Genomic DNA, 13,790 nt, shown 5'->3' with positions numbered 1-13,790 from the left:
CCGATCTGCCCCGACTACGGTACAGAGAGCCGAACGGACCCCCGATCAGCCCCGACTACGGTACAGAGAGCCCAACGGACCCCAGATCAGCCCCGACTACGGTACAGAGAGCCGTACGGACCCCCGATCCGCCCCGACTACGGTACAGAGAGCCGTACGAACCCCCGATCCGCCCCGACTACGGTGCAGAGAGCCGTACGGACCCCCGATCCGCCCCGACTACGGTACAGAGAGCCGTACGGACCCCCGATCCGCCCCGACTACGGTACAGAGAGCCGTACGGACCCCCGATCCGCCCCGACTACGGTACAGAGAGCCGAACGGACCCCCGATCCGCCCCGACTACGGTACAGAGAGCCGTACGGACCCCCGATCCGCCCCGACTACGGTACAGAGAGCCGTACGGACCCCCGATCCGCCCCGACTACGGTACAGAGAGCCGAACGGACCCCCGATCCGCCCCGACTACGGTACAGAGAGCCCAACGGACCCCAGATCAGCCCCGACTACGGTACAGAGAGCCGTACGGACCCCCGATCCGCCCCGACTACGGTACAGAGAGCCGAACGGACCCCCGATCCGCCCCGACTACGGTACAGAGAGCCGTACGGACCCCCGATCCGCCCCGACTACGGTACAGAGAGCCGTACGGACCCCCGATCCGCCCCGACTACGGTACAGAGAGCCGTACGGACCCCCGATCCGCCCCGACTACGGTACAGAGAGCCGAACGGACCCCCGATCTGCCCCGACTACGCTCCAGAGTGCCGTACGGACCCCCGATCTGCCCCGACTACGATACAGAGAGCCCAACGGACCCCCGATCAGCCCCGACTATGGTACAGAGAGCCGTACGGACCCCCGATCCGCCCCGACTACGGTACAGAGAGCCGAACGGACCCCCGATCTGCCCCGACTACGCTCCAGAGTGCCGTACGGACCCCCGATCTGCCCTGACTACGGTACAGAGAGCCGTACAGACCCCCGATCCGCCACGACTACGGTACAGAGAGCCCTATGGACCCCCGATCCGCCCCGACTACGGTACAGAGAGCCGAACGGACCCCCGATCAGCCCCGACTACGGTACAGAGCCCTACGGACCCCCGATCCGCCCCGACTACGCTCCAGAGTGCCGTACGGACCCCCGATCCGCCCCGACTACGGTACAGAGAGCCGAACGGACCCCCGATCCGCCCCGACTACGGTACAGAGAGCCGTACGGACCCCCGATCCGCCCCGACTACGGTACAGAGAGCCGTACGGACCCCCGATCCGCCCCGACTACGGTACAGAGAGCCGTACGGACCCCCGATCCGCCCCGACTACGGTACAGAGAGCCGTACGGACCCCCGATCCGCCCCGACTACGGTACAGAGAGCCGAACGGACCCCCGATCCGCCCCGACTATGGTACAGAGAGCCGTACGGACCCCCGATCCGCCCCGACTACGGTACAGAGAGCCGAACGGACCCCCGATCTGCCCCGACTACGCTCCAGAGTGCCGTACGGACCCCCGATCTGCCCTGACTACGGTACAGAGAGCCGTACAGACCCCCTATCCGCCACGACTACGGTACAGAGAGCCCTATGGACCCCCGATCCGCCCCGACTACGGTACAGAGAGCCGAACGGACCCCCGATCAGCCCCGACTACGGTACAGAGCCCTACGGACCCCCGATCCGCCCTGACTACGCTCCAGAGTGCCGTACGGACCCCCGATCTGCCCTGACTACGGTACAGAGAGCCGTACGGACCCCCGATCCGCCCCGACTACGGTACAGAGAGCCCTATGGACCCCCGATCTGCCCCGACTACGGTACAGAGAGCCGTACGGACCCCCGATCCGCCCCGACTACGGTACAGAGAGCCCAACGGACCCCCGATCTGCCCCGACTACGGTACAGAGAGCCCAACGGACCCCCGATCAGCCCCGACTACGGTACAGAGAGCCGTACGGACCCCCGATCCGCCCCGACTACGGTACAGAGAGCCGTACGGACCCCCGATCCGCCCCGACTACGGTATAAAGAGCCGTACGGACCCCCGATCCGCCCCGACTACGGTACAGAGAGCCGAACAGACCCCCGATCTGCCCCGACTACGCTCCAGAGTGCCGTACGGACCCCCGATCTGCCCCGACTACAGTACAGAGAGCCCAACGGACCCCCGATCAGCCCCGACTACGGTACAGAGAGCCCTACGGACCCCCGATCCGCCCCGACTACGGTACAGAGAGCCGTACGGACCCCCGATCCACCCCGACTACGGTACAGAGAGCCGTACGGACCCCCGATCCGCCCCGACTACGGTACAGAGAGTCGAACGGACCCCCGATCAGCCCCGACTACGGTACAGAGAGCCCAACGGACCCCAGATCAGCCCCGACTACGGTACAGAGAGCCGTACGGACCCCCGATCCGCCCCGACTACGGTACAGAGAGCCGTACGGACCCCCGATCCGCCCCGACTACGGTACAGAGAGCCGTACGGACCCCCGATCCGCCCCGACTACGGTACAGAGAGCCGAACGGACCCCCGATCCGCCCCGACTACGGTACAGAGAGCCGTACGGACCCCCGATCCGCCCCGACTACGGTACAGAGAGCCGTACGGACCCCCGATCCGCCCCGACTACGGTACAGAGAGCCGAACGGACCCCCGATCTGCCCCGACTAAGCTCCAGAGTGCCGTACGGACCCCCGATCCGCCCCGACTACGGTACAGAGAGCCGTACGGACCCCCGATCCGCCCCGACTACGGTACAGAGAGCCCTACGGACCCCCGATCCACCCCGACTACGGTACAGAGAGCCGTACGGACCCCCGATCCGCCCCGACTACGGTACAGAGAGCCGTACGGACCCCCGATCCGCCCCGACTACGGTACAGAGAGCCGAACGGACCCCCGATCTGCCCCGACTAAGCTCCAGAGTGCCGTACGGACCCCCGATCCGCCCCGACTACGGTACAGAGAGCCGTACGGACCCCCGATCCGCCCCGACTACGGTACAGAGAGCCCTACGGACCCCCGATCCACCCCGACTACGGTACAGAGAGTCGTACGGACCCCCGATCCGTCCCGACTACGGTACAGAGCCCTACGGACCCCCGATCAGCCCCGACTACGGTACAGAGAGCCCTACGGACCCCCGATCTGCCCCGACTACGGTACAGAGAGCCGTACGGACCCCCGATCCGCCCCGACTACGGTACAGAGAGCCGAACGGACCCCCGATCCGCCCCGACTACGGTACAGAGAGCCGTACGGACCCCCGATCCGCCCCGACTACGGTACAGAGAGCCGTACGGACCCCCGATCCGCCCCGACTACGGTACAGAGAGCCGAACAGACCCCCGATCTGCCCCGACTACGCTCCAGAGTGCCGTACGGACCCCCGATCTGCCCTGACTACGGTACAGAGAGCCGAACGGACCCCCGATCTGCCCCGACTACGGTACAGAGAGCCGAACGGACCCCCAATCCGCCCCGACTACGGTACAGAGAGCCGTACGGACCCCCGATCCGCCCCGACTACGGTACAGAGAGCCGAACGGACCCCCGATCTGCCCCGACTACGCTCCAGAGTGCCGTACGGACCCCCGATCTGCCCCGACTACGATACAGAGAGCCCAACGGACCCCCGATCAGCCCCGACTATGGTACAGAGAGCCGTACGGACCCCCGATCCGCCCCGACTACGGTACAGAGAGCCGAACGGACCCCCGATCTGCCCCGACTACGCTCCAGAGTGCCGTACGGACCCCCGATCTGCCCTGACTACGGTACAGAGAGCCGTACGGACCCCCGATCCGCCCCGACTACGGTACAGAGAGCCCTATGGACCCCCGATCCGCCCCGACTACGGTACAGAGAGCCGAACGGACCCCCGATCAGCCCCGACTACGGTACAGAGCCCTACGGACCCCCGATCCGCCCCGACTACGCTCCAGAGTGCCGTACGGACCCCCGATCTGCCCTGACTACGGTACAGAGAGCCGTACGGACCCCCGATCCGCCCCGACTACGGTACAGAGAGCCCTATGGACCCCCGATCTGCCCTGACTACGGTACAGAGAGCCGTACGGACCCCCGATCCGCCCCGACTACGGTACAGAGAGCCCAACGGACCCCCGATCTGCCCCGACTACGGTACAGAGAGCCCAACGGACCCCCGATCAGCCCCGACTACGGTACAGAGAGCCGTACGGACCCCCGATCCGCCCCGACTACGGTACAGAGAGCCGTACGGACCCCCGATCCGCCCCGACTACGGTATAGAGAGCCGTACGGACCCCCGATCCGCCCCGACTACGGTACAGAGAGCCGAACAGACCCCCGATCTGCCCCGACTACGCTCCAGAGTGCCGTACGGACCCCCGATCTGCCCCGACTACAGTACAGAGAGCCCAACGGACCCCCGATCAGCCCCGACTACGGTACAGAGAGCCCTACGGACCCCCGATCCGCCCCGACTACGGTACAGAGAGCCGTACGGACCCCCGATCCACCCCGACTACGGTACAGAGAGCCGTACGGACCCCCGATCCGCCCCGACTACGGTACAGAGAGCCGTACGGACCCCCGATCCCCCCCGACTATGGTACAGAGAGCCCTACGGACCCCCGATCTGCCCCGACTACGGTACAGAGAGCCGAACGGACCCCCGATCTGCCCCGACTATGCTCCAGAGTGCCGTACGGACCCCCGATCTGCCCTGACTACGGTACAGAGAGCCGTACGGACCCCCGATCCGCCCCGACTACGGTACAGAGAGCCCTATGGACCCCCGATCCGCCCCGACTACGGTACAGAGAGCCGAACGGACCCCCGATCAGCCCCGACTACGGTACAGAGCCCTACGGACCCCCGATCCGCCCCGACTACGCTCCAGAGTGCCGTACGGACCCCCGATCTGCCCTGACTACGGTACAGAGAGCCGTACGGACCCCCGATCCGCCCCGACTACGGTACAGAGAGCCCTATGGACCCCCGATCTGCCCTGACTACGGTACAGAGAGCCGTACGGACCCCCGATCCGCCCCGACTACGGTACAGAGAGCCCAACGGACCCCCGATCCGCCCCGACTACGGTACAGAGAGCCCAACGGACCCCCGATCAGCCCCGACTACGGTACAGAGAGCCGTACGGACCCCCAATCCGCCCCGACTACGGTACAGAGAGCCGTACGGACCCCCGATCCGCCCCGACTACGGTATAGAGAGCCGTACGGACCCCCGATCCGCCCCGACTACGGTACAGAGAGCCGAACAGACCCCCGATCTGCCCCGACTACGGTACAGAGAGCCGAACAGACCCCCGATCTGCCCCGACTACGCTCCAGAGTGCCGTACGGACCCCCGATCTGCCCCGACTACAGTACAGAGAGCCCAACGGACCCCCGATCAGCCCCGACTACAGTACAGAGAGCCCTACGGACCCCCGATCCGCCCCGACTACGGTACAGAGAGCCGTACGGACCCCCGATCCACCCCGACTACGGTACAGAGAGCCGTACGGACCCCCGATCCGCCCCGACTACGGTACAGAGAGCCGTACGGACCCCCGATCCACCCCGACTACGGTACAGAGAGCCCTACGGACCCCCGATCTGCCCCGACTACGCTCCAGAGTGCCGTACGGACCCCCCATCTGCCCCGACTACGGTACAGAGAGCCCTACGGACCCCCGATCCGCCCCGACTATGGTACAGAGAGCCCTTCGGACCCCCGATCTGCCCCGACTACGGTACAGAGAGCCTTACGGACCCCCGATCAGCCCCGACTACGGTACAGAGAGCCCTACGGACCCCCGATCCGCCCCGACAATGGTACAGAGAGCCGTACGGACCCCCGATCCGCCCCGACTACGGTACAGAGAGCCCTATGGACCCCCGATCTGCCCCGACTACGGTACAAAGAGCCGTACGGACCCCCGATCCGCCCCGACTACGGTACAGAGAGCCCAACGGACCCCCGATCTGCCCCGACTACGGTACAGAGAGCCCAACGGACCCCCGATCTGCCCCGACTACGGTACAGAGAGCCGTACGGACCCCCGATCCGCCCCGACTACGGTACAGAGAGCCCAACGGACCCCCGATCTGCCCCGACTACGGTACAGAGAGCCCAACGGACCCCCGATCAGCCCCGACTACGGTACAGAGAGCCGTACGGACCCCCGATCCGCCCCGACTACGGTACAGAGAGCCGTACGGACCCCCGATCCGCCCCGACTACGGTATAGAGAGCCGTACGGACCCCCGATCCGCCCCGACTACGGTACAGAGAGCCGAACAGACCCCCGATCTGCCCCGACTACGCTCCAGAGTGCCGTACGGACCCCCGATCTGCCCCGACTACAGTACAGAGAGCCCAACGGACCCCCGATCAGCCCCGACTACGGTACAGAGAGCCCTACGGACCCCCGATCCGCCCCGACTACGGTACAGAGAGCCGTACGGACCCCCGATCCACCCCGACTACGGTACAGAGAGCCGTACGGACCCCCGATCCGCCCCGACTACGGTACAGAGAGCCCAACGGACCCCCGATCTGCCCCGACTACGGTACAGAGAGCCCAACGGACCCCCGATCAGCCCCGACTACGGTACAGAGAGCCGTACGGACCCCCGATCCGCCCCGACTACGGTACAGAGAGCCGTACGGACCCCCGATCCGCCCCGACTACGGTATAGAGAGCCGTACGGACCCCCGATCCGCCCCGACTACGGTACAGAGAGCCGAACAGACCCCCGATCTGCCCCGACTACGCTCCAGAGTGCCGTACGGACCCCCGATCTGCCCCGACTACAGTACAGAGAGCCCAACGGACCCCCGATCAGCCCCGACTACGGTACAGAGAGCCCTACGGACCCCCGATCCGCCCCGACTACGGTACAGAGAGCCGTACGGACCCCCGATCCACCCCGACTACGGTACAGAGAGCCGTACGGACCCCCGATCCGCCCCGACTACGGTAGAGAGAGCCGTACGGACCCCCGATCTGCCCCGACTATGCTCCAGAGTGCCGTACGGACCCCCGATCTGCCCTGACTACGGTACAGAGAGCCGTACGGACCCCCGATCCGCCCCGACTACGGTACAGAGAGCCCTATGGACCCCCGATCCGCCCCGACTACGGTACAGAGAGCCGAACGGACCCCCGATCAGCCCCGACTACGGTACAGAGCCCTACGGACCCCCGATCCGCCCCGACTACGCTCCAGAGTGCCGTACGGACCCCCGATCTGCCCTGACTACGGTACAGAGAGCCGTACGGACCCCCGATCCGCCCCGACTACGGTACAGAGAGCCCTATGGACCCCCGATCTGCCCTGACTACGGTACAGAGAGCCGTACGGACCCCCGATCCGCCCCGACTACGGTACAGAGAGCCCAACGGACCCCCGATCTGCCCCGACTACGGTACAGAGAGCCCAACGGACCCCCGATCAGCCCCGACTACGGTACAGAGGGCCGTACGGACCCCCGATCCGCCCCGACTACGGTACAGAGAGCCGTACGGACCCCCGATCCACCCCGACTACGGTATAGAGAGCCGTACGGACCCCCGATCCGCCCCGACTACGGTACAGAGAGCCGAACAGACCCCCGATCTGCCCCGACTACGCTCCAGAGTGCCGTACGGACCCCCGATCTGCCCCGACTACAGTACAGAGAGCCCAACGGACCCCCGATCAGCCCCGACTACGGTACAGAGAGCCCTACGGACCCCCGATCCGCCCCGACTACGGTACAGAGAGCCGTACGGACCCCCGATCCACCCCGACTACGGTACAGAGAGCCGTACGGACCCCCGATCCGCCCCGACTACGGTACAGAGAGCCGTACGGACCCCCGATCCCCCCCGACTATGGTACAGAGAGCCCTACGGACCCCCGATCTGCCCCGACTACGGTACAGAGAGCCGAACGGACCCCCGATCTGCCCCGACTATGCTCCAGAGTGCCGTACGGACCCCCGATCTGCCCTGACTACGGTACAGAGAGCCGTACGGACCCCCGATCCGCCCCGACTACGGTACAGAGAGCCCTATGGACCCCCGATCCGCCCAGACTACGGTACAGAGAGCCGAACGGACCCCCGATCAGCCCCGACTACGGTACAGAGCCCTACGGACCCCCGATCCGCCCCGACTACGCTCCAGAGTGCCGTACGGACCCCCGATCTGCCCTGACTACGGTACAGAGAGCCGTACGGACCCCCGATCCGCCCCGACTACGGTACAGAGAGCCCTATGGACCCCCGATCTGCCCTGACTACGGTACAGAGAGCCGTACGGACCCCCGATCCGCCCCGACTACGGTACAGAGAGCCCAACGGACCCCCGATCTGCCCCGACTACGGTACAGAGAGCCCAACGGACCCCCGATCAGCCCCGACTACGGTACAGAGAGCCGTACGGACCCCCAATCCGCCCCGACTACGGTACAGAGAGCCGTACGGACCCCCGATCCGCCCCGACTACGGTATAGAGAGCCGTACGGACCCCCGATCCGCCCCGACTACGGTACAGAGAGCCGAACAGACCCCCGATCTGCCCCGACTACGCTCCAGAGTGCCGTACGGACCCCCGATCTGCCCCGACTACAGTACAGAGAGCCCAACGGACCCCCGATCAGCCCCGACTACGGTACAGAGAGCCCTACGGACCCCCGATCCGCCCCGACTACGGTACAGAGAGCCGTACGGACCCCCGATCCACCCCGACTACGGTACAGAGAGCCGTACGGACCCCCGATCCGCCCCGACTACGGTACAGAGAGCCGTACGGACCCCCGATCCACCCCGACTACGGTACAGAGAGCCCTACGGACCCCCGATCTGCCCCGACTACGCTCCAGAGTGCCGTACGGACCCCCCATCTTCCCCGACTACGGTACAGAGAGCCCTACGGACCCCCGATCCGCCCCGACTATGGTACAGAGAGCCCTACGGACCCCCGATCTGCCCCGACTACGGTACAGAGAGCCTTACGGACCCCCGATCAGCCCCGAGTACGGTACAGAGAGCCCTACGGACCCCCGATCCGCCCCGACAATGGTACAGAGAGCCGTACGGACCCCCGATCCGCCCCGACTACGGTACAGAGAGCCCTACGGACCCCCGATCTGCCCCGACTACGCTCCAGAGAGCCGTACGGACCCCCGATCCGCCCCGACTACGGTACAGAGAGCCGTTCGGACCTCCGATCCGCCCCGACTACGGTACAGAGAGCCGTACGGACCCCCGATCTGCACCGACTACGGTACAGAGAGCCGTACGGACCCCCGATCTGCCCCGACTACGCTCCAGAGTGCCGTACGGACCCCCCATCTGCCCCGACTACGGTACAGAGAGCCCTACGGACCCCCGATCTGCCCCGACTACGGTACAGAGCCGAACGGACCCCCGATCTGCCCCGACTACGCTCCAGAGAGCCGTACAGATTCTCTCAGTCTGTCTCAGGTACCTGTTTGTCCTCTGGTCTGGGGATCTTCTCTGACGAGGCACTGGGAGACGGGACCTGATCATCATCAGTCACACTGGGGTGCACCTGAACCACAGTTAGAACCATTCAGATCAGAGAACTATTTAATAAGACCGGATCAGAACCACTGGACCAGCTGTCCTCCTGGTGTAACCGGACCGGACCCGAACCGACTGCCTTCACTCTGCGTGTCGGCTCCCCCTCTAAAAGTCCACAGTACCTTTCTCTCCTCTCGTCTGGGTCTCCTCTCTGCGGGTCGGCTCTCCGGGTCCTGTCCAGAACACAGCATGGCGTCCTCGTCCACGAGGCTGGCCGGCTCCTGACGGGAAACACACAGCTGTCAGCTACAGCACAGCATCTGCTGGTGAAACTGGACCGGAACCACCGGACCGGCTGTCCTCCTGGTCTAACAGGGCCGGACCTGACCCAGCTGTCCTCCTGATGTAACAGGACTGAACCTGAACCACTGGACCGGCTGTCCTCCTGGTCTAACAGGGCCGGACCTGACCCAGCTGTCCTCCTGATGTAACAGGACTGGACCTGAACCACTGGACCGGCTGTCCTCCTGGTCTAACAGGGCCGGACCTGACCCAGCTGTCCTCCTGATGTAACAGGACCGGACCTGAACCACCAGACTGGCTGTCCTCCTGGTGTAACAGGACCGGATCAGAACCACCAGACTGGCTGTCCTCTTGATGTAACAGGACCGGATCAGAACCACAGCTGTCCTCCTGGTGTAACAGGACCAGACCTGAACCACCGGACCAGCTGTCCTCCTGATGTAACAGGACCGGATCAGAACCACAGCTGTCCTCCTGGTATAACAGGACCGGATCAGAACCACAGCTGTCCTCCTGGTGTAAGAGGACTGGACCTGAACCACTGGACCAGCTGTCCTCCTGGTCTAACAGGACCGGATCAGAACCACAGCTGTCCTCCTGGTCTAACAGGACCGGACCTGAACCTCTGGACCAGCTGTCCTCCTGGTCTAACAGGACTGGACCTAAACCGCTGGACCGGCTGTCCTCCCAGCGTGACAGGACCGGATCAGAACCACAGCTGTCCTCCTGATGTAACAGGACCGGACCTGAACCACCAGACCGGCTGTCCTCCTGGTGTAACAGGACCGGATCAGAACCACAGCTGTCCTCCTGGTCTAACAGGACCGGACCTGAACCTCTGGACCAGCTGTCCTCCTGGTCTAACAGGACTGGACCTAAACCGCTGGAACGGCTGTCCTCCCAGCGTGACAGGACCGGATCAGAACCACAGCTGTCCTCCTGGTGTAACAGGACCGGACCTGAACCACCGGACCAGCTGTCCTCTTGATGTAACAGGACTGGATCAGAACCACAGCTGTCCTCCTGGTGTAACAGGACCGGACCTGAACCACCGGACCGGCTGTTCCCCTGGTGTAACAGGACCGGATCAGAATCACAGCTGTCGTCCCAGTGAACCCAGCCCGCCGCGGTTCCCCACACACCTGTCCCGGCTGTTCCCTGGCCCGGCGGGCCTCCCCGCAGCTCATCTGCAGGAAGGTGACGATGGAGGCGCAGATCACGACGGCGGCCACGGTGGCGAAGGTGATGAGTACGATGGAGTACGGCGGCAGGTCGAAGGCTGCGAGGGGGCAGGAAGTCTGGTTAGCCCCGCCTCCGGGGGGGAGGGGCTGGGCCGCGTCGCCCCTGGCAACGGCGCGTTATTGGCCGGCCAGGTGAGTGAGTGACGCTGGAGCGGTCAGGTGGGAACGACGAGGGGAACATCCACTGGTGATGGGCCATCGAGAACGTTTTTAATTGATGTACGTTTAGACGTTTGTTAGAGTTACAATCAGGTGTCTTTTGGGGTAAATAAAGTTTCATTGGATCGAGAAAAGAGATATAATCGGCCAACCCACGGAATGACAAACAAGCAAACACTAAGCGCTAGAGGCACTGCTGTACACAGAGAGGAGCGGGAGAGGGGAACAAGCCGATACCCTGGCTTCTCTCCAGACACAGCTGGGTGAGCTCCTCCAGTCAGGACAGGGGGCTCTACTGTACACAGAGAGGGGTGGGAGGGGGGAACAAGCTGATACCCTGGCTTCTCTCCAGAAACAGCTGGGTGAGCTCCTCCAGTCAGGACAGGGGGCTCTACTGTACACAGAGAGGGGTGGGAGGGGGGAACAAGCTGATACCCTGGCTTCTCTCCAGACACAGCTGGGTGAGCTCCTCCAGTCAGGACAGGAGGCTCTACTGTACACAGAGAGGGGCGGGAGGGGGTGAAGGAGAAGTCGGACTCACGCTCCACCTCCAGACTCAGGCTGTGAAGGACGTTGCCCTCCAGGTCTCGCACCTCGTAGACGCCCTGGTCTCTCGGGGTGACGCGGGCCAGCGTGAGCGTGTCGGGGCTCAGGGCGAGGCATCCGGCATACTGCCGGTCCACGACGGCCCCGTCCCGGGCCAGCAGCCTGGGGGCGCCCCCCGGCCTTGGCCGGAAGAGGAGGGAGACGCCGGCCGGGAGGGTGAGGGAGTCCTTGTAGCCCAGGCGCGCCCGCCGGCGGGTCCCTGCGCGGGGGCGAGACGCGGCAGCCCGTGTTACCGCGGTTACGGAGTCGCCGCATGACCGAAGACAGCGCCTCTTTCTTTGGAACGAGAAAGCATGAGACGACCCCTGTGTGTGAGGGAGACCCTTAAAAAGATATATATGTGTAAATAAAAATACACGAATGGATATACTGCCGTGTCAGTGACATTCTTAGGTGACACTTCCGATGAATGTCCACTAGGTGGCGACACGTGTACACCAGTCGAATGAGGCTGAAACATTGTGTTCAGAAGCTCAGTTTGGGCTGCAAATTCAAACACATCCAGAGGCCTAGAGAGCACTTAGTGACCCTGAGCTCAGCTGCCCCACAATGCCCTGGGACAGACGTCCTTGGCTACTGGACTTGACATCTTGCGCCCGGTGGAACTTCATGTTTGTCAAGACGGGACCTGAGTTTTCAAAGGTCAGCTTTAGCGTCTTCTCCCGGCGATGTCATTCAGACGTATCACAGATTCCCGGTGGAGTCCGAGCCTGGCTCTGGGGTTTACAGGGTGAGGTGCTGGTCCAGATCTGCAGCCTGACCTCACACTCCCCCTGCTGCGGACCTCCTGGAGATCTCCCTCTTCGCCCACCTTCACCTGCATCTCCGAACCATCTCTGACGTTCCGGGCCACTTCAGCCGAACCCGAGCCCGAGCCACTGCTGTCACAGGTGTGGAGCTTCAAAGCGGTCGTCGTCGGATGTTCTCCCAGGGCCACTAACACGTTCCCTTGCTGGCCTTTGTATCCTTGGTCAACAGGTGAGGGGTCCACCGTGACTATAACTCAAGGGAAGGGGGCAAAACTTTGTCATTCCTGAACACACCCGGCACAGATCTGCTCAGTTAACAAGACGGGGACGAAAGACCAGGTGATGATTCCTTTAAGAAATGCAGGTCCACCTTTGAGACGGAGGGCAAGGGCTTCGTACCCGTTTCACTGTTTCAATAAAGTTTTCATTGGACCGAGAAATAACCGGCCGACCCACAGAATGACAGACGAGCAAACGCGAAGCGCTGGAGGCGCTGCTGTGCACAGAGAGGGGCGGGAGGGGGGAACGAGCTGCCCAGCCCTATTGCTGAAGCTGATGCTGGGGCCAAGGCCATCAAACGACAGGAAGAAACCGGACCCCGAAACTCCGGGGACCCTCGGGATCTGAGAATATGTTTGACAGGGCCACAGGTGTGGGAAACTGGCCACTAACTGCCCCCTGATACACACGCCGAGCTCTCAAGGCAGCTAGGAGGACAGATTTCTGGGTTGTCTGGCCTCTTAACTGGTTTCTTTGCAGCAGGTCTCCCTGGTAGGCCAGCGACACGCACAGATGGCCAAGAACAACCCAGGACTCAAGGGGGCGCACTCAAACTTGTGACCGGTGCCGTACACGGTGTGTTATTGTAATGTACATGATAAATAATGACATCCGTCTTCTCCTGAATTGACTACTGCAATCCTCTACTCTCTGGGGTATCTAAACCTACACTGAACAAACTCCAGTATGTCCAAACCGCAGCAGCCAGAATCCTGACCAGGTCTGGTCCAAGTGATCACATCACTCCTATCCTGGAGTCCCTGCACTGGCTTCCGGTCAAATTCCGTGAGGACTTTAAAATCCTCCTGCTCACCTAAAAGGCTTTACATGGCTTGGCACCTCAGTACCTGTCTGAACTATTATCGCCCTACTCTCCACCTCACAACCTTCGCTCTGCTAATTCTGCCCTCCTTACTGTCCC

This window comes from Lepisosteus oculatus, chromosome 14 (assembly GCF_040954835.1).
Source record: "Lepisosteus oculatus isolate fLepOcu1 chromosome 14, fLepOcu1.hap2, whole genome shotgun sequence".
NCBI classification, from domain to species: Eukaryota; Metazoa; Chordata; class Actinopteri; order Semionotiformes; family Lepisosteidae; genus Lepisosteus; species Lepisosteus oculatus.
The sequence above is the reverse complement of the archived record's forward strand: the minus strand, read 5'-3'. Positions refer to the sequence as shown.